General features: G+C 38.2%; 1 long non-coding RNA gene and 1 pseudogene across 14 annotated transcripts; both read right to left on the minus strand.

The window, feature by feature from the left end:
* Positions 1 to 397: 397 nt before the first annotated feature.
* On the minus strand, positions 398 to 15,101 carry LOC121050555. 14 transcript variants are annotated; one of them, XR_005803413.1, is made up of 9 exons: positions 14,926 to 15,101; positions 12,634 to 12,772; positions 12,303 to 12,372; positions 11,954 to 12,028; positions 10,796 to 11,175; positions 9,837 to 9,988; positions 1,430 to 1,710; positions 1,070 to 1,137; positions 398 to 893 (listed from the first exon to the last, which is right to left on the minus strand). It is a non-coding gene; the product is annotated as an uncharacterized LOC121050555 (long non-coding RNA). The 14 variants fall into 14 exon arrangements; XR_005803412.1 differs by having other exon boundaries at positions 10,796 to 11,198; XR_005803418.1 differs by having other exon boundaries at positions 10,796 to 11,198; positions 11,954 to 12,219.
* A 4,998-nt stretch (positions 15,102 to 20,099) lies between these two features.
* LOC112177609 lies at positions 20,100 to 22,227 on the minus strand (annotated as a pseudogene).
* Positions 22,228 to 23,568: the final 1,341 nt, after the last annotated feature.

Below are 23,568 nucleotides of genomic sequence, written 5' to 3' on the forward strand. Positions count from 1 at the left end.
ATTTTGACGTCCGTTGATCAATTGAACTGAAAAAGCAAAGCTTTTGCGATCGAATAGTTGTCAATAACTCAGAACATGTTGCTTTCAAGGTACCGATTTTGTTGGTTAGTGAGTTTTACAGTTTACTTTTGTCATTGTAAATCTGTTTTGTTCTGTTTTTGATTGTTTGCTCTATCCTCTTGGTTAAAGCTACTGCACCTATGAAGTTCTTTGTGCAGCCCAATATGGGGGTTATAAAGGCTCAGGACTCATGTATCATCAAAGATGTTACTTGTTACTTGTTATACATTTACAGTTTACATTTTGCTTTGTAATTATATCGTCTTCACCCCAATACTACTAAGCCCTGCAACACGAATAAGCCCCTGGTTCTTTAGTTGTAACTTTAACGAGGAACTCAGAAAAGTAGATATTTCTGTTGACATATGAAGGTGTTTTTGGAATACACTGCCCAATTCCAAATGCCAACTTTTTGAGAGGACAATTGCCTCCAAGTTCTGATGTTCTTGATCTTCCAAAATACTTTAGTATCCAACTCATTCTCACTCTTTTACAAGGTTCTTTTGTGAACCAATTGAAATGGTAGTGACATTGTCCACCAATTAATTTTCATCCGGCTCACCATGGTAAGTGTATATATTATTGATATTACAAAACAATCAGCCCTAAATCTGAACCTCCGGAATGTCTTGTATTGCAGTTGACATTTCTTTGTTTGCCCGTACCGATATCTGAACCCTCCGAAATCAATTCCAGTCCAGTCCAGTTAATAACATGTGTTTTAAACCCAGCAAATTTTCCAGCACCATCAACCGTCATTTGCTTTCAACACCCAAACAAAAAACCTCCGAATAGTCCGTTTCGTCTGGTCGCATACACCATTTTCAAAGTATCTGTGACCCCAAGGACATACCAGTAAGAAATAACCTTAAAGCTTAAGTTTCCGAATAAGTACCAAGACATGGAAATCCTCGGTCTTTCTAATTATAGGCCAAAAACGAATTTAGCAAGTTGCAGTATTTAATCGATCACAAGTTGCGGTATACATGTCACAGCAGACAGAACTTACCAAAAGCTTTATGAAAACAGTACCGAAATGCCAAAAGACCACCTTGCATATTGATTTACGCATTTTACCTACACCAAACATATATAAGCTGTTAAGCATAATAGGAAATTGTTAGTAAACAATCGGAATGGTGAGCAGGTAAGTTGAAATTAGATTGCCTAATAAAAATAGGAGCCCAGTATGGTTTTTCTATAGAGGAACTGCATTCTGATTTTATTCAACACAGATTGGCATTAGATACAATTTTAATCCACATCTTCTCGATCATATGAGAAAAATGATTGGTTTTGACAATGAAAAGCCAAATCAATTGCTAGTGACAGAGGAGAAAGTTTCTGAATATTCATAGCTCAATATTACCTTCATCCAGAAGTAACACAACTCTCTGAATTCTGCCGATTGGACTTAGACCACGTTTTAGGTGGGTTCAACAAATCACACTTTGTAGGTGCCAATGATGTTCCGAGTGTGCAAGGACCAGGGAAAGGAGGTGACAATGAGCTTCCAAGGGATGTCCCATCAGTACAGTCAGTGTAAATGAGAACAGAAAATGTAAAGGTTGACCCAAAAACTTTTCAGCTTCTTCAACTGTGTCATTACATATATCTGCATAAACACGCATGTGGTCTCCAGTTTTTCATCTGAGACAATTAAAAGAAATTTAATCATCACTTTCTTCATACCAAGACTAGACAAAAAAATAAAAATTCAGAACAATTAAAGGAGGTCAAACATGAACCCTTGTTTTTGGGCTTAGGCAGCAATTATTTCACATTACATATGACCCCTCATTAACAGTTAACACCAAAAAGATGTTTTTTTTAACCAAATCACACAGCCAGTGACTGTCAGAACTAATGACAGTCATTCCTAATCACTCCATGTATTGACAGATGCTTGCATAAATATGAAAATTAAAATTTGAATTCTGTTCCTTCACCCATCAATCAATGATCGGTCAAACAGAACTTTGGAATAGTAAAATATAATATTCAGACATGTTCCAAGACTCCGAGCACTTAAGAGGCCATCCACAAAAAAAAGTTTCGATTGGTTGACAAAGATGCCAAGGTTTGCTTTATCTATACAATGGACACTTCAGCTCCTTCTCCACAAGGTTACATACTCTTACAGACAAACAAGTCAACAACATGAAGGCCGCTCTCCCTGCATCACATTAGCTTCTATTTCAAGTCTTTCCTAATACTCACTATTGAAACTGGGTTTCCCAACACTCAAATTAATTGCTGAAAATTTTTGTTAAAGCTTCGGTGACGATTCAACACTGTTTCCAGACACAATTTTCTTCCACATTCGACAGGCAATGAACTAGTTTTCTAGTTCTACAAATGAAAGATTTTTGTCTTCATTGCATCACAATAAAAATCACTGATGAAAAGATGTTAATATGACATGAATTATATCTTAAAAGGAATCACGGTCTGCATCTAAAAATCATTAACGCATCTTTTACACCTATCATCACATCTTTTACACCTATCATAATCGCACAATATGAAACAAAAAGACATGCACACACAAGGTCTTTCATATTTGGTTTCCCTAACTTAAGAAAAATTTAGAACTTCAGCAAACAGAACTACCTCTTCACATACAAATACAAAAGTTTTATATGGCTTTGTATAAAAATCAGCTGGGATCAAAAGCCTCAATTCTCAATTACATAATTAAGTATGCGAACTGCAGTGAAAGAAGAATGACACTTGGCATAATTGGAAGAACCCTCATGATGTACCCATACTACAGAACTTTTCTGATCAAGACTGACATTGTGCCAACCCCATCGATTAATTTGGAAAGCCATAGTACTATCCAAGGTGAAGATCTTTACTGGGTTAGTTGCTCGTGGAAAGGTCAAGTCGTTATAATAGGGTTCAAGGGATCCAAAACCCTGCCTTCTAAATAAAAATATGTTGACAGGAAAATGTGGAACTTAAACAAAACAGACCCAAACTTGTCAGTGTTTGAATTATTATTATTATTTTTTTTGAGCACTTTAACTTTATTACGACTACACTTTATTACGACGACTACTACTACTAGTATTATTATTATTATTATTATTATTATTATTATTATTATTATTATTATTATTATTATCGCAAAATTAGAATAAAAGAAAACAATGGCGCACTTCTATTTACTTTCATATACTCTGTTTCTAACAACCGTGAAAACAGAGTACAGAAAAACAGAAATTCTCTCTAATATAACCACTTCCTCTCTCTCTCTCTCTGAGTACAAGACCTGCGCACTTCCTCCGTCAACTATCTCGAGGTAAAGCGTCCCCCTCCTCTCTCTCTCTCTCCCTCCCCTCTCTCAGGCTTCCCTCTCTCTCTCTCTCTGTTCTCTCAATTACTTCTTCTTGACAAGGGTTCTGGGCTTAAACCCTTAAACCCTGCCTTCTTGGATCTATTTCAAATCAGCTATTCTCTTTTTCTTCTATAAATTGCTTAAACCCTGCCTAATATGGATTTCATCTTAAGATAGATCTCCATAACCTTATACAATATTGATTCATATTGTTAGAGGTCATAAGGATTAGAGACATCATTCACTTGTCAATTACTTATTCTGCTAGTAGCAAAGCTAAGTTGTTGCATATTAACTTAAATCATGACATGTCCATATGTAATTTCTTACATTCTCCCACTTGTACTGTCATAATCTAAACAACAAGAATGCTTTGTAAATCAGATGTAGTAATCAATGAAGTGTGCACAAAATACAAGTGAAAAAATCCCAGAATCTATTTCAACTAAGTCAAGTCATAATTAACTACAGAAGACTGAAGAAAATCATATGTATATAGAACATAAGCACTCTCCAATCACACTGCAGCAACTATAACTCACAGTAGTTATACTCTGTACATGAAAATGGAATACTCAATAAATGAATCAAACTAAAGTGAGTTCCATGGTCCAACTTAAGAATTCTGCTGACGTATCAGAATCAACATAGTTGCCTCTCTCGAAACTTATACCAAGATTGTATAAACCTGCTATTTACTTAATATACTCGAGTTAAATAAAAAGGTAGATAAATAGCAGCAGATGAAGACAATTCTTGTATGTAAAACGTATTATGCAATTAGAACTTCTGAATGTTCATGTGTTTATCAATGATCTGATAATAAATCAAGTTAACTGAAGAGAAAAGACAGCTTAGTATGAAACATCTCAGCTCCCACTAATCTAAAAGATCAAGAGCTTCTAAAATACCCATGTTCTTAACATGTTGCTGGAAAGGTGACACAGCTAAAGCTTTTGTTAATGGGTCTGCCAGCTGAGAAGTAGTGCCTATCTTAATAACCTCAATCTCACCATCTTTAATACTTTCCCTGACTGCAAAATATTTAACATTAATATTTCTTGACGCAGTGGACCTTTTGTTATTCTTGGCAAAAAACACAGCTGCAGCATTGTCACAGTACAATCTAAGAGGCCTCTGAATGGAATCCACAATCTTAATTTCTAGAAGAAAATTCCTTAACCACAGTGCTTGTCCTGTTGCCTCATGAACTGCTATATATTCAGCTTGCATAGTTGATGTAGCTGTCAGTGTTTGTTTTACACTTTTCCATGATACTGCACCCCCAGCCATCATAAAAATATAGCCTGAAGTAGACTTTAAATCATCAATATCTGCCTTGTAAGATGCGTCAGTATAGCCAACCACTTCCAACTCTTGATTTTCGAGTTTTCTATAGACAAGCATATTATCTTTTGTTCTTTGCAAGTATCTTAACACCTTCTTACCAGCTATCCAATGTTCGTGTCCAGGATTAGACTGATATCTAGACAACATTCGCACAGCAAAAGCTATATCAGGCCTTGTACACACTTGTGCATACATCAGACTACCCACCAACCTAGCATAAGGCTTTTTATCCATCTCAGTCTTTTCTGACAGATTTTTAGGACATTGTCCTCCATGCAATCTATCTCCCTTAGACATCGGTGAGTCACCACCTTTACAATACAGCATTTCAAACCTCTCAAGTATTCTTGCAATGTAGTTTTTCTGAGACAACCCTAGATAACTTCTTTCTCTGTCTCTTTTGATCTCTATACCAGGAACATAATTAGCCTCCCCCATATCTTTCATCTCAAAATAAGCTAACAGAAAATCTTTTGTTTCTTTCAACAAATTGAAATCACTACTCGCCAGCAGAATATCATCAACATATAAAACGAGAAAAATGAACCTACTCCCACATATTTTCATGTATACGCACTCATCAAGCTTATTCTCAACAAAACCAAAACCAATAATGACTGAATCAAATTTAATATACCACTGTCTAGAAGCTTGTTTCAACCCATAAATTGATTTTCTGAGCTTGCAGTCCTTGTTTTCATTACCCTTAATCACAAAACCCTCTGGCTGAACCATATAAATTTCCTCATTCAAATCTCCATTTAGAAAAGCTGTCTTAACATCCATTTGATGCAGCTCCAAATTAAAATGTGCAACTAGAGCCATCAGAATTCTGAAGGCATCTTTTGTACTCACTGGTGAAAAAGTTTCAGTGTAATCCACTCCTTTCTGTGTAAAACCCTTAGCCACAAGTCTAGCCTTATATCTATCTATCTTCCGCTGCGAATTCTTTTTAGTTTTAAAAACCCATTTACATCCAATAGGTTTAAATCCTTCGGGCTTATCTACTAATTCCCAGACACCATTATCTTCCATCGATTTTAATTCAGCTAACATTGCTTCATACCAATTTTCTGCTTGATCAGACTCAATAGCCTGTGAAAAGCTCAGCGGATCATTAACTTCTCCTAAATCAACATCAGTTTCTGTTATAAACACAGTCTCATAAATGTCAGATATAGCAGACCTCCTTACTCTCTATGACCTTCTAGGCTCAACAACAACTGCATCATGATTATATAATGGATTTCCATCTAGTTCAGGAATTGGTTGTGGTTCAATAGGGTGAGGAAGATTGGGATTCTCAGCATGCACATCAAAATTTTCATGTTCAGCTTCAATGTGACCTAATGGATGATTAACTATATGCTCACCAACCTCGTTATTATCCATAATGCCAGCATTCTCAACATAATCATACAATCCAGAATCATACACAAACCAGCTATCAAAATTACTAGAGGTAGAATCAGCAAGAACCTCATCAAAATAACCAACAGAAGCTTCACCAAAATCAGATATCTCATCAAAAAATCTAGCTTTATTAGTCTCCAAAATTCTTGTTGTGTGATTTGGACAATAAAATCTATATCCTTTAGACTTCTCAGGGTAACCAATAAAGTACACACTCATAGTTTTCGGATCAAGTTTTTGTTCTTGAGGATTATATATTCTGGCCTCTGATCTACATCCCCATACATGCAGATGATTTAAACTTGGTTTCTTCTGATACCACAATTCAAAAGGGGTTTTATCCACTGCTTTGCTTGGTGTCCTGTTACAAATAAAGTTTTATGTCTTTAAAGCTTCTTCCCACAAAAACTTCGGTAAACCAGACCTGAAAATCATGCATCTAACCATATTTTTTAAGGTTCTATTCCTTCTTTCAGCGACACCATTCTGTTCGGGGGTTCCAGGGGTAGTATATTGTGCTCTAATTCCACACTCTTCAAGATATAAAGCAAAAGGACCCTTATGCTGTCCTGACTCAGTGTATCTACCAAAATATTCACCTCCCCTATCTGATCTAACAACCTTAATGGACTTATTCAGTTGCTTTTCTGCCTCGGCCTTAAAAATTTTAAAAGTTTCCAAAGACTGAGATTTTTCAGAGATAAGAAAAATGTAACAAAACCTTGAAAAATCATTAATGAAGGTGATGAAAAATCTATTTCCACATATTGTTTGACAGGGAAAAGGACTGCAGATATCAGTATGTATGATTTCCAAAAGTTCCTGACTCCTAGTTGACCCTTTCTTCCTTACATTAGTCATTTTTCCCTTTATGCAGTCAATGCAGTCATTAAAGTTTACATTAGTCATATTTCTAAGGAATTCAAGGATTATAACCTTTCTTCCATTATTCTTAACTGGCAAGCAGCTGTAGTATAAGCCCCTAAGCCTTGATTAGTATTATTAGACGAGATGCTAGGCCTATAGCCCTAGCTGCGCTTTTTAGATCATTAAAGCGGACTCCTCGTCCGCCTCCCTGTATCTTGATTTTTGCTTTTTTAATAAAAAGATGTTTCTTCTCAAAAAAAAAAAAAAATGCAGTCATTAAAGTCATCAAAGTTCAGTGCAGGCAAAATTCCATCTTTAACTAGCAGTTTTATCCTTTCTATAGAAACATGTCCTAACCTTTTATGCCACAAAAAAGCTTATTTTTCATTAAACCTGGGTCTTTTAACACCTATTGTTTTATCAGTGAAAAATATTTCTGAAGAAGTTTTACAATTTAAATGCCAATAACCACCAATAAGCGATGCACTGCCAATAAACTCAGAGAATTTAAAGAAATCCAAACTTTTATTGCTTCCAGTAAAAGAAAAACCAGAGTTGGCGAACCAGAAACTAAATTCCTCAACATGGAGGGAATGCAAAAGACATTATCTAATTCTAAGACAAAACCAGATGGAAAAACTAGCCTAACAACTCCTATAGCTTTGACTGCAACTTTGTTCCCATTCCCCAAGCAAATCCTAGCTTCATCCTTGTTTGGGATCCTCTTTTTTATTAAACCCTGCATTGAAGTTATTACGCGAATAGGTGAGGCGGTGTCAAACCACCAAGAATTTGAGGAAAAAGATACTAAATTGGTTTCAATGTGAAAAATAGATTTATTACCTCTTTTATTTAACCAGTCTTTAAAACCTTTGCAATCCTTTTTGACATGTCCAGGCTTACGGCAGAAAAAGCATTTTACTCCACCAGCTTTGAAATTTTTTTGGTTGTTGTTAGATCCCTGAGGTGCCTTAGAGGTAGAGGCTGAACTAGAGTTTGAGGTAGAAGCTCCATTAGGTCTGTAGGTAAATTTATTTTTGAATTGAGGCTTAGATACTAGATTCACAGCAGTAGCTACACTCTTCCCCTTCTTAATCTTGGACTCAGCTTGCACACAAATAGAGATAAGCTCATTCAACGTCCACTTTTCCTTCTGAGTGATGTAGTTATTATAAATCTGACTATACTGTTCAGGTAGAGATCAACACCAAATACACTAGCATATCCTCAGCAATGGGTGTATTGAGATCTTTAAGCTTAGCAGAAATATCTATGCATTTCATAATATACTCTCTTATGCTTCCTATCCCATCAAACTTTGAATTTACAATAGAACCCATGAGATTTCCAGTCTCAGCCTTTTCTGAAAGCTTAAACTTATCCTCTATATTTTTCATATATTCCCGAGCATATTCAGTATCTCCAATGCCCCCTCTAACAGCTTCAGAAATTGATTTCTACATAATGACTAGAGACAACCTATTATGTCTGTGCCATTGGTTATATTTATCTCTAACTTCTTTAGAGCACTGTGGGGTTAATTCTGCAGGCGGATCTTCTTTCAAAACATGGTCAAAATCAGCTAGTCCTAGTTGAAGCTCTACATCTTGCTTCCACTTCTTAAAATCTGAACCATTAAGGGTTTCAATCTGGTTGAGGCTTAAGGTGAAATTCATGGCTAAAATAAACATAAACAGTTCCTTTAGTATGCAGGCATAATATTAATGAAGATCCCCCATAAAATAAATACAGTATCAAAACCTTACTTATTAGAGCAAAAGGATTTCCTTGATACCACTGAATCATACAACCAAACAGTAAAAACCAACGTTTAGGAATATTTAGGCATATTACAAAACCTATAGTGGCAAAAGAATATGCAGATTCCTCCGAATGTGATTTTTAATGATTGTTATATGCCAATATTAATGCTTAAATTAGTGAATGTTTAAACCTCCTATGGGAGCAAAGAATAGTATTTAAGTCTTAATATTGCAAGGTATTGATCTAATACTCAGGGCTGGATCATACATCCTAATCATATGATTGCTACGGCAATACTTAATGTCAGAAAATTTGATCCCTCCTAGACCAAGAAAGAATCTTGTTATGAGTTTGTTTTTGTTCTGTAACTGTAGGCTTAACTTTTGTGTTTTATTTAGGGGAGAATTTTATAGCAAGAATGCAGAACACACATATATAGCATATGCAGCAGTAAACTCAGAATACAAATAATATCAAACACAATCCATAGCTTTTAGGCAAGTAATATCAATTAATTTGCAATAAACGATGTCCATCAAGATTAATCATAAAGAAATACGAAAGAACTGTGTACCTTAAGCTCCTTCAAACGTTAGCTCCATTATTTTAAGACAAGTGGAAAATTTTTAATAACTGGGGCATCCATCATCATCGAAACATGTTTCTTAAAGGACAAAAACTCGTTTCAATCACAATCGAAACCCTTGATATGGAGTTTTGCAGAACAAATTGATGAATTTGGGGGGAAAAAAAAAAAAAACTTTTGTCCGTTAATGAAAGACACAGAGCAAAGGCGGAAACATTGGCAGGCAATGAATGTGGGTAAAGGACAAAAGCTTTGGTCTTTCAAACTGCATAAGGCCTTGCATGACGTTTTTTTTTTTTTTTTAACAAAACGATTCTTAATTTGAGCACAGTGGCTCTGATACCAAATGTAAGTAAAAATTTAGTTGTGATCAAATATAAGAATACATTCTCAGTACAAACAATACTTAATCATGCCTTGATGAAAACATATCTATAATACAAGTGATCTAACCTTGATGCGACATTGTGAATCTTCTCCTCTGATCAATCCTTGATACTAAACTCACTGATGGGGCTGAGTTGATTAATAGCTTGTGATTGACAGAGCAGGGACCCTATGTCTGTATATATAGGAATCGAACTTAGCTCCTCCCATAAAGGATACTAAGTCCGAAACCACATACCAAAAGTAAACTTAAGTCATGTACAATATGGATTTAATCTTAAGATAGATCTCCATAACCTTATACAATATTGATTCATATTGTTAGAGGTCATAAGGATTAGAGACATCATTCACTTGTCAATTACTTATTCTGCTAGTAGCAAAGCTAAGTTGTTGCATATTAACTTAAATCATGACATGTCCATATGTAATTTCTTACAGTGAAAGCACAAGCAAGTCTGTCTTTCAATGGTGTTTAATCTTGTCTGGAAACAATAGGGGAAATTTATGATTCTAAATGTGCTAATAAGCAGAAACAGGTTATCCTGATAGGTTTTTGAATACATGTTTCTGATTACTTTTAGGTTTTACTTAACAAAATCTATTCAATAGGCCTTTCAGAACAATTTCAATGAAAGCAGCGGAGCATTCTCCGGTTTTCATAACTACACCTAGTGCAGTGTTCCTAAGTCGGAGATGCAAAAGAAAAACTTCACTCAAGCTGTTATTTGAGTTACTTCGTATGCAAAACAATGTTTGGTACTTCTTGAAGAAGGCAAAACTGGTGATGGATTATGAGATCTGATTATCTGTATAATAAGATGTCTCCTATTAAAAAAAAATAGAAACTTATATCTTTCTTGCTGTTATAACCTGCTCTATTAATGAATCCAAATGTTACTCTGTTCTTATCATCTAGCTAAGGCTGGCTGAATATATGAAACCTCGTCTAATGGTTTACACTCTGCTTGTATTTTAATAGCACTAATTAATTGCTTTTGTTCATCAACTCATAACTTTGATACCTTGCAGCAAAGGCAACAACACAGTCGTACAGATGGACCAAAAACACTTCCAAGAGAGGGCAGACCAGGTTGCAGCCGAGTTGGCATCCTTTTTAACTAGATATTCTTTTGCGAGGGCAACGATACCAGGGACTGCAGGAAAGTTGAAGCAATTTAAAAAAGAGTTGCACAGAAGAGCTGGTACTACAGCAGGGATTCATCTGACTACCAAATTCTCTGAACTTTCAGAAACCATTTGTCTCCACCTTCCATCCCCGATTAATCACAAGGTTGTGAAGTACTTCTTCCTGAAGAGGTTGGTTGAGTGGACAAAGCCAACCACAGATGAAGAATTCCTTCGTGAACAAGCCATGAATGAAGAGGTGAAACAGTTCTTGTCTCTGATGATAAAGCAGATATGTACCTTGGGTGAAGCAATTGAAGGAATGGACGATGAGAACAAAATTTCCACACTGAATAAAGTCCAGAACACGCTTCCAGGGCTGAGGAAAAAGGTGACACTACAAAGGAGGCAAAATCTGGGAGCTGGGGACATCATTATCCCTCAGAAGGTTGTTGAACATCTCAATACCATGTGGGATTAAGATGCTAAGGTTGCTTTATCTAGACAATGGACACTTCAGCTCCTTCTCAACAAGGTTACTTACAGACAAACAAGTCAACAACATGATGGCTGCTTTCTCTACATCACATTAGCCTCTATATCAACTATCAAGTCTTTCCTAATACTCACTATTGAAACTGGGTTTCCCAACACTCAAATGTAATTGCTGTAAATTTCTGTTAAAGCTTCCGTGACGATTCTACACTGTTTCCAGACGCAATTTTCTTCCCCTTCGACAGGCAATGAAGTAGTTTTCTAGTTCTATGAATGAAAGCTTTTTGTCTTCATTGCATCACATAAATATCACTTTTGAAAATATGTTAATATGACATAAATGACATGGATTATATCTTAAAAGGAAACGTGATCTGCATCTAAAATCATTGGTCACAAGTAAATGCATCTTTCACACCTATCACCACATGTTTTAGACAAAAGTAAACGTGGCTGGGCTCATGCATTATGTGGTTACACTCAACAAAGGTGAAGAAAATACATTTAAACCTGTCACCACATGTTTTAGACAAAAGCAGTTGTTAAAGTCATAAACTTACCAATTACCAGTTGCAAAGATGTCAAATTCCACATGTATGCATGAGCGATGGGACTCAAGCCTTACGAAGCTCTTTCTGAACAGCAACATTAACTCGTAAAGGAGGAGGAAGTGAGAGGAGAGAAAGGAGGAAAGGAGGGGGGAATCACAAACTTTAGTAAAAGAAGGAAAAAAAAAATCTTGGGAGAAGAAGGGAAAAACAAAAACTAAAACAGCACCAACTCTGCGAAAATGTAGTAACTCTGGAAGATGCAGGACATGCACAAGCTTGAAGAAGAACAAAAACATTACAGTTACTGCAGCCTTAAAGCGCAATCAATGAAGAGACTGATAATAAGATTAAAGCATACCAAGCTGAAAAATCAACCTCAATGCGTTGATCATCATCATCTAAGCCAACGGTAATGAGAAACTTTGCACCTACATCAACCACAAATGAGAAGACAATAATATGTTAACAGACTTCATAAATGAAATAAACTAGACAAAAAACTGGATGGATACACAGAATTCTAGCTAGGATAAAGCACTAGAGTGTAAGCATTAGATGAGAAATGCAAGTCAGAAGTCAAAAATTTATCTTTGAAACAGTGGTATTACTACAAGTTTGAGCTATGTGCCAAGCAATGGAATTACAAAAGTCAGCGTTTGTTTGCACGTATAAAAACAGAGTCATCTTACATTACATGGGATTCGAAATCCTGGCTCTCAGATATCCCTGGTTTACCATGAAGTGTTTCGCGGCCACAGTATACACAAAACATACTCTGATCATGTCAGCTTCTACATCCCAGATATGATTAAAAGATGAGTGCCTTTCCTGCAATGCAAGTGCACCTTTGGTCTATTACTACTCTATTAGACACCAATAGATCAGTTTATCATTGAAAAAAAAACAAACAAACAAAAGAGAGAGAGAGAGAGAGAGAGAGAGAGAGAGAGAGAAACAAAAAAATGTACCCTTTAACCTACAAGAGTTATTCACATCTTTTATTTCATCTTATCCCTGAAATCCAATTTCTTCAAGTTTTATTTAAGGATTGTCTCAAGGCCTGAAATAAATAATCCTTCACTAGATTTGATTCCATAAAGGTGCTAATTCAAAGTTTATTTGACCCAGAATAAGTACAAGAAATTGAAGTACTCAGTCTTTCTACTTTCAGGCTAAACACAGCTAGCACAATTTAATTACTTTTAAAAAGTAAATAAAAATTCCAGTCAACTATTTTCATAACATATTGCAGTATACATGTCACAGAACTTATCAGAAGCTATATGAACGAAGTCACAGTTTCAGGTAATGAGGGGTGCTTGCAAATACAATGGAAAACAAAATAAACCAACTTAGTTTACCATATGGGATTTGCAAGCACACCAGAAAAATGAACTAAGAGTTGTGTCTGGAAAATCCCATTAATCTGTTTTCAAGAGCCAAAAGCAATCTGCTTGTGTCGGTTGAGATCCCTCGGATAGTTTGTTGGGTTATATGCTTGTGCATCCAACATTCTTCTTAGTATGTCCTCTGCAAGGACCTCCTTTTCATTTCTTTGGCACACTTGGAGACATACTCGTCACCTCCAGTACCTCAACCTGACTCATGACAGGATGTAGAATAGGAGACTGTTCTATGCATAAAGATGCAGTCCACACCATATGATCCAGCTCTGTGCTGTCATAGTTGTCACCAATACCAATATAAGGATTAACAAGCTCCTTGAGGTCGTTTGCTTTAAGCAGGGGCCTTGCCCAAATAACAAGGCTTTGCTGAAGATAATTCAAAGCTGGACGACCAGTTATAAGCTCCAAAGCTAGGACCCCCAAAAGAATACACATCAGATTTTTCATCTTATATTCCATGCATGAAATATTCAGGATAACCTAAACTTAAAAACATTGTGATGAGTCATTGTTTCGGTAGCCACTTTTGCTAAAATCACATATATGAGGCACAAAATCATGTGTCAGTAGAATATTATCAGCCTTGACATCTCCATGGATGATCTCCTCTGACAACTATCATGAAGATACAGCAAACCATCTGCCGCCCCAAAAACAATTTTACACCTTTTATTCCAATCAAGAATATCATTCTTTGGACCATGCAGGAGAGAACCTAAACTCCCAAGTTGAGGTAACCAAAAAACAAGGTTGCATTCCTTTTTCAACTCAATAGCCAATTAATTTAGCAGTATTAGGATGATCTACATGAGCTATAATGCCAAGTTCAGATAGAAAGCCAGCAATTTTCTCATATATTATTCCGGTAGTCAGCAGCTTTACTGCTACTAGTTGCCTATCCTTGAAAGAACCCTTACAAATTTTGCATGTTGCCACCGGTTCCAATTGTATTGTCATTCTAGAAATTGTTGGTGGTGGTTTGGAGTGTAGAGAAGGAAAAAGTCACCAACGGAGACTTGAAGTTGTAGATATTAGTCCAAGTACTGACTTGGGCATTCAAGTTATATTGTTAAGCTAGTATCCATTATTGAAACAAAGTTGAGTGACTAATATAAGATAGCGTAAACACAGAAGACAGCTTATGACTTTCCTACTGCAACCTATTTGAACACGAAATTACTAAACCAAATCTCAACATGTGACAAGAATGAATTTCAATACCCAAGGCTCCTACAAAGGAGGTGGATATAGCACTTGCCAGCTGCTCTGTGTACCAAACTAAATTTGTTTGTTCAGCCTAACCTTTGTCAGAGCAAAGATGATAAGGCACTGAGAACATAGGTGTTTCAAGCCTACATGAGGTAAAAGATGCAATCTTTACCAAGGTTCATGGTCGAAAGTTTCCATCTTTCAACAGTCTAAGCAAAGCAAACAGTAGAAAACAAACACCAGACAAAGAATTAAACTTGAGAAAAGCCAGAAAGGAAGCAAACTCATGAGAGCTGTTACAGCTGAGCTGCAAAAGACAATTTATGAAACTCAAATTCGTTGATTGGAATTAGAATCAGCTCTTACCTTGTCTTTTTGTTGTCTGTGCACTGCTCCGACAGTGATATCGTCGGCCCCCTTTTTCTAGCTCCTGGGTGTCTCCAACAACACAATTCTGGGTCGTCTGAGGTTTTTTTCTTTCCTTTCTCGTCCCCGGTCGGAAAGGAATCGTCTTCTGTACAAGCACCCAACCAAAAAGTCCGAAATACCCTTATACGAAGTTTTTCTTTCAGCTCTTTTTCTCCTTTTTGTAGCCTAACAACTCAAGTCGACGTGACTGAGTTGGACAAGCCAGACCCACTAAGCAAGGCCAAGTCTGAGCCCAATAAAATATAATTTTTGAAAATAAAACAATCATTGGACATTGTAGGCCTGGGAATTGCTTACCGAAATACCGAATCCGAATCCGACCGATCCGACCCGATCGGTATCGGGTCGGTCTGAAACTTTAATTCCACACAATACCGATCAGACCCGAACCGAATAATATGAAAACGGGTCGGCCTCGGTATGGGTCAAATACATACCGTTTTGACCGACCCGACCCGATGTTCTAATATTGCGCACGACTTGTCGTTTGATTTCAGCCCTAAACCCTCGTTCTGCCGTTCGAGCCTCTCTTCATCAGTTCTCCCAATTCGCAAACCCTAAATCGAGCCTCTCTCCTCCTCCATCGAACACTCCCAATTTGCAAACCCTAAATCGAGCCTCTCTCCTCCTCCATCGAAGACTCCCAGAGTCCCAGGCCCCAGCCTCTCAACCTCGCACTCGTCTCTGCTCTCCTCCATCGAAGACTCTGAAGTCTCAACCTCTCACTCCTCCATCGAACACTCCCAGAGTCCCAGGCCCCAGCCTCTCAACCTCGCACTCGTCTCTGCTCTCCTCCATCGAAGACTCTCAGCCTCTCACTCTCACAGTCTCAGCCTCATCGAAGAACCGAGACCGAAACAACCGCTCAACCTACTCGATCCAAGTCTCCTCCATCGAAGACTCGAAGACTCGAAGGCTCTCGCTCTTCTCTCACTCCTCTACTCCATCGAAGATCGGAAGCTGTCGCTCTTCGCTCACTCCTCTCTGCCCTCCTCGAAGATTCGAAGGCTCTCGATGGGAAAACTGGGAGTAAGTCTCTCACTTTCTCAGATTTTTCTGTTTTCATGATTGTGTAGCTTGATTTGAATTTGGGATTGTGTAGCAGCATGATTGTGTAGCTTGATTTGAATTTGGGATTGTGTAGCTTGATTTGAATTTGGTCTTCTGCCCAGCATGATTGTGTAGGTTGATTTGAATTTGGGGTTGATTTGAAATTGGGATTCTGTAGATTTGAAATTGGGATTCTGTTGATTTGAAATTGACAATGATAAGATGGTCTTAGTTATTGATTATGCCTCATTTGTGGTTGTCTGCGGGTGACTGTTGTGTAATCGAGTAACCTGACTGTTGTGTAATTTACTTGTTTCAGTTTAAAAGCGGTAAGAAGAAAGCTCAAGTACAGAAAGGATGAGATTCTAGTCTAGTTGTTTCTTCAACTGGTACCTCTCCCTCAATCCCTGACAGAGCTGAAGAAGATGTCACGGATGGAGGAGCTCCAGCTTCCTCATCTGAGAAGGTTAGTAACAATCCTCGAGCTGATAGAAAACGTAGTTGGGTGTGGGAGCACTTTAAGGAATATAAGGATGTAAAAGTCACTAAAGTAAAGGGTCAAGTAGATATTGTAGAGGAATTTAGGAGGGCTAAGTGTATATATTGTCCTAAGGGTCCTCTAGGAGACTATGCTTGTGATCCCTACAAAAATGGGACTCAAGGGATGATTAGGCACATAAACAAATCATGTAAGTATTATCCCGGAAGGAGAGCGATAGATAAAAATCAGAAAGTGCTTGCTGGTGATAAAAGTAAGGGTAATTCTATGAAAATGGTAGCATTTAATCCTCTTGAAGTTATGAAAGCATGTGTTGAAATGGTTGTAGTTGATGAGCTTCCTTTTAGCTTCGTTGAAAAGCAAGGGTTTAGGCATTTTTGTCATGTTGCAGTGCCAATGTTTAAGGTCCCTTGTAGGAAAACTTTGGTTAAAAATTTTCTTACATTGTATGATAAGACAAAGAAGAAGTTGAAAACTGATTTAGCACACTATAGGGTCTGCCTAACCACTGACACTTGGACAAGTGTTCAAAATTTCAACTACATGGTGCTAACTGCACACTTTATTGATGATAAGTGGGAAATGCATAAGAGGATAATAAATTTTTGCACTATTTGTAATCATAGTGGGAATTCCATAGGTCTTTTGATTGAGTCATGTTTGCTTCAGTGGGGGATTAGCAAGGTTTTAACCATCACAGTAGATAATGCAGCAGCCAATAAGTGTGCTATTGAGTTTGTTAGGTCCAAACTTAACAAAAGAGAAAAACCAGAATCAATCTTAGAGGGTAAGTTCATGCATGTTAGGTGTACTGCCCATATTTGTAATTTGATTGTTGGTAGTGGGTTGAAGAGACTAAATAGATCAGTGTTGGCCATTAGAAATGCGGTGAAGTTTGTTAGGTCTTCACCAGCAAGGTTAGATAGTTTTAAGGCATGTGTAGAACTGGAACAGATCCCTTGCAGAGGATTGGTTGTTATGGATGTTCCCACGAGGTGGAATTCAACATTCTTAATGTTGGAAGCTGCCTTGAAGTTCAAAGCAGCCTTTGCAAGGATGGAGGAGCAACCGGACAGCGGCTTTTCAGCCTATTTCAAAGAGCCTGACGAAGAGTATGATGAGGATGGGAATTTGGTTCCAAGTAAAAGCAAGAGGCCTAGAGTGGGGCCTCCATCCGAGGATGAATGGGATAAGGCGGAAGTGTTTGTGCAGTTTCTTAGGGTATTTTATGAAGTAACTCTAAGAGTTAGTGCAAGTAATAGGCCCACAATCCATACCACTTTTCATGATGTGTTGTCAATCGAATCGGAGATTAGCAAGCTCTTCATAGAACCTGAAATTGCAACTGGTTTGGACACCCAGAAGGTTTTGAGTGATATGGCAGAAAATATGAGGTCCAAATTCATAAAGTATTATGGTGGCTTTCGGGATTTGAATCCCTTGGTGTTTATGGGGCTGATCCTTGATCCTAGATTCAAGTTAAGGCATGTAACTCATCTTTTGACAAATGAAGGGTTTGAATTGGAAGATGTGCGGACTAAAACAACGGAGTTACGTGATGTGTTGATGTCCTTGTATGAAGAGTATGCACCAAAGGAGGCCCCTGCACAAAAGAGAGGTCAAACAGAGGTTGAAAGCTCATCTTCACAAAGCACTGTAACAAGCACCGGCAGCAGAGGAAGACAATCTTACATCAATGATTGGAGGAAAGTAGTTTCTGAGCTTGATGTGGCTGTGGTTTCACATGAAGTAGACAAATACTTGTTGGACCCTCTTGAATTCACAAATGAGAAGGAAGGGTTCGAGTTCCCGATTCTGTTATGGTGGAAGATCAATGGAGCCAAGTACCCTGTACTTCAAGCAATAGCCAAAGATGTGTTGGCTGTTCAAGTTTCGACAGTTGCATCAGAGTCCGCTTTTAGCACCGGAGGGAGAGTAATCGACAATTTTAGGAGTTCATTGACTCCTAAATCTGTCGAAGCATTGATTTGTCTACAAAGTTGGTTGAGGGGGAATGATATTAGCTGCATAGAAGATGAACCATGCATCAAAGATTATGAGTTCTATGAAAAGTGTGAGAAAGGTGCAGATTTTTAACTTTGTGTGTTTGTTTTTTTAGTTTTCAGTTTTTACATTTCAGTTTCTGCATTTATTTTTTACATTCTGACTATAGTTTCTTGTGTTTTGTACTTTGGTATAGATCATGTAACCTTAGCCTCTTCAACCTCTTGTCCTCCTCCAAAAGCTAAGGGAAAGAATGGTATTGGAACTAATGATGAAGTTGTTCAACTTAGTGAAGATGACTCCGAGGATGAAATGGTGTCTGATGATTCAGAAAACAGTTGATGCCTTGATGTGATCAGTTTCTGACTTTTTGGTTTATGCTGCAAGGATGGACTCTTTCATATTTTCATGAACTTATTTCAATTGCTAGTTTGCTACTGTGGTTAACTGGTTTCTGAACATTTCCATGTAATATTAAGCTGATAGGCTTAGAACATGTAATATTAAGTTCTATATTAAGCAGAACTTGCTACTGTGGTTTAACTTGTAGTTCCAAGTTCTGCTTTGATTTGCATTTTGGACATAAATGTGCATGAAGTTCATTGGAGAACTAATTAGAGATGTTTGCAAATTTACAATGCTGCATTTTATCAGGTTTCTGGAAATTTTGCTATGCAAAGCAGGTGGTACCGATTGGTACCGAACCGATTGGATTCGGGCCTAATCGGTATGGCAGCTGATTTTCCGGTGTCCCGAACCGAACCGAGCCGACTATAAAATCGGTATCGGTATCGGTATAGGCATGTTACCGAGCCGAGCCAAACCGATCCCAGGCCTAGGACATTGGGTCAAGATCAGATATTTTACATTAGGATTAGGCAATGTAACTAAAATTTTGGACAAAACTTCAAATTCTCGTACACATGGAATGTGCATTTTTTGCTCAATTTATAGTCATCACTCAGTCACATTATAGTTCTCAACAATTTCTATAATTAAAGCTTTGGATACTCAATAGCAGTTTGTTTATCACTATCGTACGAGAAATTAAATAATGTTAGGAGTATCACATTTTCATATATCACATACCTAAGAAATAAAGTCCATCAAATAGGTTTTCCATACGAAGTATTATGATATTCAAAATAGATTATTTTCACATATACTCAGAGCTTGTTCTTTCTTCAAAATTTTCCACTTTAGTCTTGAAAAAAGTTCAAAATGGTATTCTTTTGTGTTGTCAGTAACAAGAGAAAAATGCACCATCAGTGTCTCAACTCTTGTACACCGGCCAATTTGATACCCACACTCTCAATGGTATCAATGTGATACCTAAACCCATATTTCGCTATCGACGAGGTACTTCCGTCTGATTTCGCTGACGGCTGCGTTAAAAAAGTCACATGCAAAGCACGTGGGCCCAAAAAAAAGGGCAAACACGTCTTTTTACCCACACTCTGAAGTTGTTGAAGTACGAACTCTGTTCTCTCTCTCTCTCTCTCTCTCTCCCCGATCAAAACCTCCACTTTTCCTCCATTCTCAGAATCATCCAAAGCAACTAATTCTCGACATAGGCTCTCTCGTCAACTCCTCCTCCACTGCCGGCGACACATCCGCCTTTGCCCATACCCGAATCGACTGGAAGGAGACCCCGGATGCCTATATCTTCAACCCATGACCCTGCCTTTTTTCTCCAGTCGGCTACACCTGCAAATCCACTACACAGGCGCAACCAAGTCTCCATCAAATCCAATACCCAAGGGGAAACAAAATAGATCTCAGGACCTCTCCTCCCTCCGACGTCGTTAAAAACCCGTCTTTCCTTCGACCCAATCGCTTCTGCAAAACCCACCAATTCTTCTGGGTTCGTGTATGGAAGAGAGAGAGAGAGAGAGCAGAGTTCGTATTTCTCTCTGATCATCAAATCCCGGCCGTGCATCCTGGTAGTCAACACAGAAGCTTTTCTCGGTGACCAACGCCCAATCTCCTCTCGGTATCGGAACCCAGCGAGGGTATTAGTTATGTCAACCTCTTGGTCTCGGCATTGGCACCAAACTCGGCCTCGGTGCCCCATCCCTCTTCGCACCTCCCGATCTCGGATTCAATTTCAAGCGGCACCCTCAGCACCTCTAGATCTCGGTTTGTTCGGTTGTTCCTCTACTCTTATGTTAAAGCTTGAAGCTTTTAATGTGGGTTTGGATCAATGGGTTTCTCTCAAATTGGAAAATATTCTTCCGTAAGTGATTTCTGGGCAAGCATTGATTAATGGGTTTTTGATCTAACTCGTAAGGAAAGAAAGCATAAAGCTTGAGTCTATGTTTACAAATGGTTTTTTGATTTTGAATGATGTCAAATGCCAATTGATTGGAAAATTTATTGTTTTTCAGATTTGGTTTTGGTTTGTTATCGGATTTCAATTTTGGTCAAGACTTGCAAGTGGAATTGCTACAATTTAATTTGAACCTCTGAGATTTTTGGGATGGTGGAGCACCTGCATCTGTTTGCGTCTGGTTTACAATGGCAATACATTCATACCATCTGCGTTGTGGGCCTTTTTCTTTATCTTTTTCAACCTCACTTTCCCTCATTAATTTGCTTTGTACCCTGTTGAAGGTTTGTGTACAATATGTTGGGTTTTGGTTGTGATTGGAGAACTGGGTTTTGGCTGTGATTAGAGAACTAGATTTTGGTTTAATGGAGCATTGCTTTAGTAAAGTTTGGAACTTTGGATTGAGCTGAAATTGAAATCACATTGAACATTTTGTATGCTTAAACTTAGAGCTGAGGTCGTGGAGGTGGGAGAGGCAGGAGTCGCAGCAGTTCTGGAAAACGACGATGGAGGGAATGGTGGTCATCCCCTATGGAAAATGGCGGGAAATCAAGGTCTGGTAGTCTGGGGTCATTTAAGTCATTTCCTGGCATTTTTGGGGTCCACGTGCTTGCCACGTCAGACATATGACGGAGCCGTCAGCGAAATCTGACGAAAGTACCTCATCGATAGTGAAATATGGGTTCATGTATCACATTGATACCATTGAGAGTGTGGGTATCAAACTGATCGGTGCACATTAGTTGAGGGATTGTTGGTGGACTTTTCTCCAGTAACAATATACAGGTTCAAAAGATGACCATCTTATTGATGAGATTTCTACTTCATTATCCACCCACAACAGTGCAAAAAAAGAATTTTTCTTCAAGGTAGGGCAAATTTTCTTCAAGGTCCTCTCACACTATTTGGGTCATGTAAGTTGCACTCTTGTACTAGTGCTTGAGGTGAAGGTTTTATGTCCCCCTCGTAGTACAATCTTCCTTTTTTTTAATAATATTCGGGCGTGGGGCTAAGCCTCCTAGTCAAGCTGGGTTCCAAACCCTTTTTTTTAAAAAAAAAAACTTGGATTCTTCCACTCAAATCTAGACAGTAGCAGCTCCTTGGCTTAGCCTGTGTACCTTCCAGGAAGCTGCTCTTGAACCTCCTCGGCACATCGCGAAGGTACCTCATGCGCCAGATTCCGGTGGTCTCTCTGTGCAGAGCCTTCTTACTCCAGTTATATTTTCTGAGGCGAGTGGCGGGGTAAGCACAGGCAGAGCAGCGAGACTTCTGGAGATGGTAGCTTGGGCGTCCACATCAGACAGAGAGTGTGGGTTTTGTTTCGGCGCTTGCCAAAGCCACCAGTTCCTTTTCCCATTTCATTGTTTGGCTACTGCAGAAAACACTAAATATGGAGGGGGGTGTGTGGGGGAAAAACTCAGACTAATCTGCCAAGAAACCCAAGGAGGCTGAAAAATCCTAATTTTGGATGAAATTTGGGTTAGAACTTTGAAGAGAACCAAGGACAGTTTGAGAATTTTACCTTCCATGTGGGCCCCATTATAGTTGAGTTGGCATGCCACATCAGCGAGTTAACAACTCTATTTAACGGTCGATTGACGGAATGACTTATGGCCAACATTGATGTGTGTGCCCAAAGGCAATCCATTTAGTTAGCTAATACATATGGCCAACATTGATACAGATGACCAATGATACGGTTGGGAACGGAAGTTGGGCTGTATCATTAGGTGCAGACATAGAGACGCAACAACCGCTAGACCCTTTGTACCATTACAATATGGAGGTGAATTCTGCTATGAATGATACAGCGGAGGAGACTGAAAATCCAAATTGTGTTGAAGGATTGAGTGCAGCGAAGATGCGTTGATTTCGGCCTAATGGAGGCCCTAATAGGCCTAGATGGGCCGCAAACAGGACTATGGAGAAACTGAAGTTTAATGCCAAAGGACAACCAGTTGCACCACTTCACACAGTTGCCAGGTTCTCTAGGTTCTTGGGGTGGCTCCCATTGGAGTCATTGTTCTTCCCGATTAATAATACTAATTGGAGAAATTTCTACAAGGCCTCAAACATGGATGCTGCTTGGGAGAGGATTAAGGTAAGTAATCAAGTTTATAAAAAGATTTCATCCACAAGAATATATACAGCAATGAGGTAATTGTACAATGTTATTAAAATGTTATTATGTTAAGAATGAAATTGAGCATGTTTTCCATCTCAAATCATATATTATTCATTGTAAGATAACATAATGTGACTGTAATCCAATTATGACTGTTGAATTGTATTTATTGGTAGGGAACGATTGATTGGAGCAATGTAGATGTGGCAATGCAACCATTTGTTTGCCGAGTCTGCAAGCTCAAATTGAATGATAGATGGAGGAGTTATAAGTCACGACTCTGGAGGTTATACTACAAGCCAAACATCGGTACTCCAAGGAGATTTGCCTGCAGCCACCCTAGTGTGAATCAAGCCCAATGGAGGTCGCTTATGGCTGAGTGGGATAAAAAGCCTAATCAGGTATTACAAGTCATATAAGTTTTTAGGGTCAATTCAACTGCACTATTTAGTTCCTCATTCAGGAATTACCCTATTAAAATTGAAAACTTTGGAACTGCTTCATTTTTCAACCATCTCGACTCATTATTGTTGGTTGCAGCGATGTACAAAACTGAATGTATGATTGTTGTGT

Source organism: Rosa chinensis, chromosome 7 (genome assembly GCF_002994745.2).
Source record: "Rosa chinensis cultivar Old Blush chromosome 7, RchiOBHm-V2, whole genome shotgun sequence".
NCBI classification, from domain to species: domain Eukaryota; kingdom Viridiplantae; phylum Streptophyta; class Magnoliopsida; order Rosales; family Rosaceae; genus Rosa; species Rosa chinensis.